General features: G+C 44.7%; 1 protein-coding gene across 3 annotated transcripts in view; it reads right to left on the bottom strand.

The window, feature by feature from the left end:
- Positions 1-7,989, bottom strand: part of L3MBTL3 (l(3)mbt-like 3 (Drosophila)) — a 162,120-nt gene that overhangs the window by 12,768 nt on the left and 141,363 nt on the right. The window lies entirely within an intron of this gene.

Genomic DNA, 7,989 nt, shown 5'->3' with positions numbered 1-7,989 from the left:
TGTTGTCCTTGATCCGGGAAGCTAGTCCCAGTTCCATCTCCACCTTGGCCTTCCTGACTGCCCCCCTGCATCCCCGAGCAACCGCAGTGTAGTCCTCCCTGGTGATGGCCCCTCCCTTCCATTGGGTGTGCGCCTCCCTTTTAGCTAGAAGACATTCCCAGATGCGTTTGGTAAGCCATGGGGGCTTTTGCGCCCTCCTACCCCCTTTGATCCATGTTGGGATTACCTCCCTTTGGGCTTGGAGGATCGTCTCCTTAAGGAGCAACCACTCTTCTTGAACCCCTGGCTCCCCTCCCTTCCCCTCCCCTCCCCTCCCCTCCGGGACCTCAGTGCTTCCCCGACTTAGCTCACTGAAATCCGCCCTCCTGAAATCTAGGGTTGCTGCCTTGCTGCAGGCCTTTGCCATCTGGCGCTGGATGGTGAATTCAAGCAGGTGATGATCTCTGTCACCCAGGTGGTCGAGCACCCGCAGCCCCCTCACCAGGTCATCATCCATGGCCAGCACCAGGTCCAACAAGGCATCTCCACTGTTGGGGCTGTGCACCTCCTGGATTAGATGGAGGTCCTACATTTTGGCTAAGAACTTATGTGAGCAGTTGGACCTGGATGACTGCTCTTCCCAGCAGATGTCTAGAAAGTTCAGGTCACCCATGATGACCACGTCCTTTGACCTAACTACCCCTGTGAGACTTAAGAATTCCTGGTCTATCTTCCCCTTGCTTGGGAGGTCTGTAGTAGACCCCCACCGTTAAGTCTCTTTCCCCTCAACTGCCCTGTATTCTAACCCAGAGCACTTCTGTGTGCCCCTCCTCTGACTCTGTACTACTTGATGAGGATGTGTATTCCTCCTTAATGTACAGCGCCATGCCCCCACCTTTCCTCCCTGTCCTGTCCCTCCCGTACAGCCTATAGCCCTTGATATTCACCGCCCAGTCATGCGTTGGCTCCCACCATGTTTCAGTGAGCCCCACTATGTCTGGCTGCTTGTGCTCAACTATGGAAGCTGCTTGTGCTCAACAGGTGTACATCTGATCTGAAACTCCACTAAAGAAAACACATAACTTAAGATAGGTGCATATATATCTATATATATCCAGGGCTGACAACAGGCAAATAGAACAATGCATAACAATGGCAAATGAGTAGATACTGCATAACCTCATAAAGAGCAATAGGAAACTTGTACCTTGACATACATAAGGTACTTTTTGTTTCATCTTAGAAGCAATTTTTGAATACATGTGAGAATTAGGGGATAAAATTAGACTTCAGGTAGGTGGGTTGAGCTTCACTGAGATAAACAGTGCTGCATTTAACATGGTATAAATGGTGTACCATGCATTTGGTGACCAGGAAATCTACACTGCAGCATTGCACAAATAATTAGTGACATGATAGACAAGGCCAATGAAAACATGCATAGCAGGAATTCCATGAGGTGCCACAAACTGAAAGGGTCTCCATAGACTCCAATGCCTTCTGTTGAGTTTAAGTTTTTATTTACTGAAAGATGATGTTGCTAATACTACATGCAGAGAAAAACCTTTTGAATATGAATTGATGTAGAGCTGCCTGAGTAATTTTGTAGGCAGATAAAACAAATCCTCTGAGATAGCTGTAACCCCTTCAATTAACTTGACAGGTGCTAACACCTGATGGTGACAACATACATTTCAATTTTTAACTATTTCCACGAAGGAAGTTATAGTAGAAATATTCACACATTGAACTTAATCCAGTTTAGTTGAATACAATAATTCCAATAATCATATCTTCGTCTTGGAAACTTATTCCGTTTAACTGCCAGATTTGAATTCTTGTGCTTCTTATGTGTAAATAGTTCCATGGCAAAGCCCTTATTAAGTTAATTTTCTTTGCAGCTATGAATGTCCTGTCAATGTACTACCAAATTTTAGCTGCTTGATTTCTAAAATATGTTACTGGATCCAGTATTACTGTTATATACATTTATTGTCAGTTTTAATCTCTGGGTCGCTCTAGACCTATACACTGCAGGCTCTCAAGATATTAAAGTTCAGAAAAGTTTTCTAGCATGACTAACTTCTTGCAGACATGAACACTTCTTACTGTAGGGGGAAAAATATCCCAAAACAGACTCCTGGTCCCAGCTGAAGACATCCTTCAATACTGGTTATCTGAAATTACTGGATATTCAATTACATTGAACTATAGTAACCAATTAGATGTGGAAGTAATATTAATTGCAGTAAAAGCACAGCATTTAATCTTGTGCAGACAATAACATACATCTCTTTTAAAATGCCATCCTGGATGTGATGATGCAGTTTGTTGAACAAAAATATGCTCTGTATACGTCAGATAACAGTAAAAGAGGTGGAATATAAGATTGCTGATCATTAGTCATCATCACAATTATGATGAGCTGAATGGCTCATTCAGACTCATACTGTGTAAATGCCAGATATTTCAAAGTATCTGGCAACAGGTTCCTACCCAGGTTAATTTGATTCCCTGGATACTAAGAGAGAGATGGGATTTATCTGCTGCTTGAGAACTTAATTGATTCACATAAATAACATCCTGGAAAAATGGAAGGAAAAAGAACAAACTTCATTAGGAACATAATGATTTGTTTTGAGAGCGCCTCTATATAAAGTCTGAGTTTTGTTTCCTTGAGGAAGCATGGTTAACTTTGGCAAAATTGTACTATTAAAATGATATATAAATATGACACTAGCACAGGTCATTTGTGGATGGTACACAGACCTATTTTCTGTTCCACCTCTCTTTTTACTGTCTTTTCTTGAGATTTAAATTGACTTGGGTATCTGAAAAATGCTACACATATAAGATATCTATCTATCTATCTATATCTCTAAGTATAAAAGATATGGAACTGGCTATTTTCTCTAATACTGCAAGCTGCAAATAGTCACATTTTTCAACAGTACCTGGATAAAAAAAAAACCAGAGGCTGTGGACAGACATGTTTATAGCACTATATTCCATTAAAGTGCTGAAAAAGCAGATGTACAGATGTATACCCTGCCTGCAGCACTACAAAACTTGCCTAAGCACTACAGAAATGGTCCTAGCTGAAACAGGACATTTTCTGTAGCATATGGAACATCTGTACAGATACATGTAATGCTACAGGGAATCTTTTGTTCTCCCAAAAGCCCATAGCAGAATGATCTTCCACTCTGGTCCCCCAAGGTGGGAGGGAGAGAGAGTAGCTGGCTGAATGACGACAGCCCACCATGGAGTGGACCAGCAGTCCAGCCAGGACTAGAGGCTACAGCTTTCCCTGACATGGCAACAGAGACTTGCAGAGTGCTATCCTAGTTCTGGGTGCTGGGCTCATACATGGCTCCATCTTGCCATGCCCTATAGAGGTCAGCAGCCTATCAGTGAGTAGGCTCTCAAGGGCTTCCCTCTCACCAGTGGGAGACACGAGAAGCAGAACCACAGGTCTGAGCAATCCCTTATTGCACCCTGATTGGAAAGCAAGCTGCTGAGTACTTTGCAGAGACTTTGTAGCGCTACAGCTAAGGGACTCTGCGTGTCAGTCCTTGCCAGGTACTGCTACATTTTTGAAGTGCCTTGAAGTGCTGTGGTACTTGCAGTGCTAAAAATTGAATGTGCACAGCCCAGGTAGAGTAATTTAAAAGATTGTTCCAAGGGACAAAGACTAAAGGTTTAAAAAGATGCAAATAAGCAGATATTCTAACAGGTATTTGATTCTTCTCTAATGTAGGACAAAGTGAAAGAGAGATTGGAAAATCTCCAGTGGAAAAAAAAGGACTGGAAAATCACAGGATAATATGTTATCTTAGACAACAGATTTGGAAAGAGGAATGAAAAAGATGTTAGGGAAGGATGCTGATGGGGGGGAGAGTAACTCCCCTACCCCCAACAACCTTACCTGGTTGCCCAGGTCTGTGGTGTGGGAGGGGCGGATTAGACAATTTTTTCTAGCCTAACAGTTTTCATAATCCCATCAATTCATTATCTGACTTATGCAAACAGTCTGATAAGAGGAAAATGCAGAAATTCCAAGTAACACAGCTTTTTTAAACATATCCTATATTTTAAAAGGTATATTTCTAAGGGCAGATGCTGTCCAATCTGCAGTAATTAGACTGTGAAGGGTGAAGGTTCATTATGTTGCCAAACACATCTAAGAGAATATAAGGACCAGTTTGCTAATTAACATTTTAAAACTCTTCACCGCTCACTTAGAATCACAGAATCATAGAAAATTAGGGTTAGAGGGGACCTGAAGAGGTCATCTAATCCAAACCCCTGCTCAAAGTAGGACCATCCCCAATTAGATAATTCCAACCAGGGCTTTGTCAAGCTACATCTTAAAAACCTCCAATGATGGAGCTTCCACCACTGCTCTAGGTAATCTGTTCCAGTGCTGCACTACCCTCCTAGTGAGACAGTTTTTCCCAATATCCAACCTACACCTCCCTTGCTGCAACTTGAGACCATTGCTTCTTGTTCTGTCATCTTCCACTACTGATAACAGTCTAGCTCAATCCTCTTTTGAACCCTGCTTCAGTTAGTTAAAGGTTGTTACCAAATTCCCTGTGTCTTCTCTTCTGCAGATTAAATAAGCCCTGTTCCTTCAGGCTCTTCTCAGAAGACATGTGCCCCAGCTGCCTAACCATTTTCTTTGCTCTTTCATGGATTCTCTCCAACTTGCCCAAATCCTTTCTATAGTGGGGGTCCAGAAATGTCCACATCTGGACAGTACTCCAGATGTAACCTCACCAGAATAGAGGCGAATAATTACTTCCCTTGATCTGCTGGCAACACTCCTACTAATGCAGCGTAGTATGCTGTAAACCTTCTTGACAATAAGGGTACACTATTGATTCATATCCAGCTTACTGTCCACTGTAACCCCCAGGTCCTTTTCTGCACAGCTTTTGCCTAGCCAGTCCCCAGTCTGTATTTGTGCATGGGACTGTTCTGTCCTAAGTGCAGGACTTTGCACTTGTCCTTGTTGAACCTCATGAGATTCCTTTTGGCCGAATCCTCCAATTTGTCTAGGTCACTCTGAATCCTAGCCGAGCCCTCCAGCATATATATATACTATACTCCCCAGGTTGGTGTCATTTGTGAACTTGCTTAGGTTGCAATTCATCCCATCTTCCAGATCATTAATGAAGTTATTGAACAAAACTGGCCCCAGGACTGATCCCTGCAGCACTCAACCTGATTTAGCCTGCCAACTAGACCCTGAGTCATTGATCACTACCCACTGAGACCAATGATCCAGCCAGCTTTCTATCCACCTTACAGTTCATTCATTCAACCTGTACTCCCTTAGCTTGCTTGCAAGAATGTTGTGGGGGACCCTATCAAAAGCCTTGCAAAAGTCAAGGTATATCATGTCCACTGCTTTCCCTGCATCCCCAGAGTCAGTTATCTAATCATAAAAGAAAATCAGGTTGGTTTGGCATGACTTGCCCTTGGTGAATCCATGCTGATTGTTCCTGGTCACTTTCTCCTCCTCCAAGTGCTTAGAAATGGATTCCTTGAGGACTTGTTCCATTTTTCCAGGGACTGAGGTGAGACTGACTGTTCTGTAGTTTTCTGGATCCTCTTCCGTCCCTTTCTTAAATATGGGCCCTATATTTGCTCTTTTCCAACCATGCAAGACCTCCCCCAATAGCCACGAGTTTTCAGAGATAATGGCCAGTGGCTCTGCAATCACATTAGCCAACTCTCAGCACACCTGGATGCACTGCATCTGGCTCCACGGACTTGTATGCGTCCAGCTTCTATAAATAGTCCCTAACCTGTTCTTTCACTATTAAGGGCTGCTTACCTTCTTCCCAAATTGTGCTGCCCAGTGCAGCAGTCTGGGAGCTGACTTTGCCTGTGAAGACTGAGGTAAAAAAGGCATTGAGTACGTTAGCCTTTTCCTCATCAACTGTCACTAGGTTGCCTCCCCCATTCAGTAAGGGAACCACATTTTCCCTGATCTTTCTTTTGTTGCTAACTGTGATGGAAGTAGCTTAGAGGCCAGTGCAGGCCCCAGAAGGGAGAATAAATCTTCTGCACTTAGCCCAGGAGAAGGGAGAATGCTTGGAGGAGCACAGAGCAGTGTTTTTGATTTCACAGACATTCACAGACATTTGGGCTGGAAGGGACCTCAAAGGATCATCGAGTCCAGCCCCCTGCCCCAGGGGCAGGAAGTCAGCAGGGATCATAGGATCCCAGCAAGATAAATATCCAAATGTGTCTTGAAGGCGTTCAAAGTGGGTGCTTGAACCACCTCCAGCAGCAGTCTATTCCAAACCTTGGGGGCTTGGACAGTAAAGAAGTTCTTTCTTATGTCCAGCCTTAATTGGTTGTGGTGGAGTTTGTGACCATTCGATCCTGTTATCCCTTGGGGCGCTCTGGTGAAGAGACTTTCCCCCAGATCCTTCTGAACACCCCTGATAAACTTATAGGTGGCCATCAGATCGCCCCTGAGCCTGCACTTTTCCAGGCTGAACAGTCCCATGGCTCTGATCATGAGTGTGGCTGTTCTCTGAACTCTCTCAAGCTTCTCCACATCCTTTTTGAATTGTGGAGCCCAAAACGGGATGCAGTACTGGAGCTGCGGTCTCACCAAAACCAAGTACAATAGGAGAATGACGTCCTGGGATTTGCTTGAGAAGCATCTGTGGATGCAAGCTTGAGAAGCATCTATGGATGCAAGTGGCTTTACTAGCAGCAGCATCACATTGCAGGCTCATGTTCATCTTGTGGTCAATGATGACCCTCAAGTCTCTTTCTTCCATAGCGCTAGCCAATGTTGCACTGCCGAGACTATAAGGATGCTGCACGTTTTTCCTCCCAAGGTGGAAAACCTTGCATTTTTCGGTGTTAAACACCATCAGGTTCTCATCTGCCAATTTCATGAGCCTGTCAAGGTCTGCCTGGATCACCCTCCTGTCTTCTGGTGTGGATGCTTTACCCCAGAGTTTGGTGCCATCAGCGAACTTGTCCAGCCTGCTTCTGACTCCAATGTTTACATCATTGATGAAGATGTTAAAAAGTACAGGCCCTAGGACAGAGCCTTGAGGGACCCCACCCGTCACAGGGCACCATGACAATTGACCTCCTTCAACCACCACCCTCTGGGTCTGACCACGGAACTAATTCCCCAGTCAGCAGATCATGGTGAGGTTGAGGCTGCAGTTAGCTAGTTTTGCTAAGAGGTGATCATGAGATACCAGATCAAAGATTTTTTTAAAGTTACGATACATGACATCAATCTCTTCCCCCTTGTCCAGGTGACAGGTCACCTGGTCATAAAAGGAAATGAGATTGGTCAAGCAAGTCCTACCCACAACAAATTGGTGCTGGGTATCCCTTAGGATATTACCATCAGCTAGTCCATTAAGGATGGCCTCTCTGATAATCTTTTCCAAGACCTTCCCCCCGATAGAGGTCAGGCTGATGGGCCTGTAGTTTGCCGGATCTACTTTCCTCCCTTTCCTGAAGACTGCCTTCTTCCAATCTTCAGGCACTTCACCAGAGCACCAGGAGTTCTCGAAGATCCATGCCAGGGGCTGAGCTATGATGCTTGCCAGCTCCTTGAGTACCTTTGGGTGTAAACCGTCAGGGCCAGCTGACTTGCAGGTATCCAGCCTGTCAAGGTGTTTCTTCATAAGGTCAGCTTTGATGGAGGGTAAGGAATCTCCCTCATCTGGGCATCCCTGTCCCACAGTGGGCAGGGGCGTCCCATTGGACTGGTGAAAAACTGACACAAAGCACCCATTTAGTAAGTTTGCTTTTTCATGGGCATTGGTTGTCAGTTGTCCCATCTGGTTTAGCAGGGGTCCAATGTTGCCTTTGCTTTTTCTCCGGTTCCTCACATATCTAAAAAAGGACTTTTTATTGTCCTTGATATTTGTAGCTAGCTGGAGTTCCATTGCAGCCTTGGCTTTCCTGGTTTGCTCTCTGCAGGTCCAGACCAGAGCAGAGTATTCCTCTTTGGTG

Source organism: Crocodylus porosus, unplaced genomic scaffold (genome assembly GCF_001723895.1).
Source record: "Crocodylus porosus isolate Cpor-Errol unplaced genomic scaffold, CroPor_comp1, whole genome shotgun sequence".
Lineage (NCBI taxonomy): Eukaryota > Metazoa > Chordata > Crocodylia > Crocodylidae > Crocodylus > Crocodylus porosus.
The sequence above is the reverse complement of the archived record's forward strand: the minus strand, read 5'-3'. Positions and strand labels throughout refer to the sequence as shown.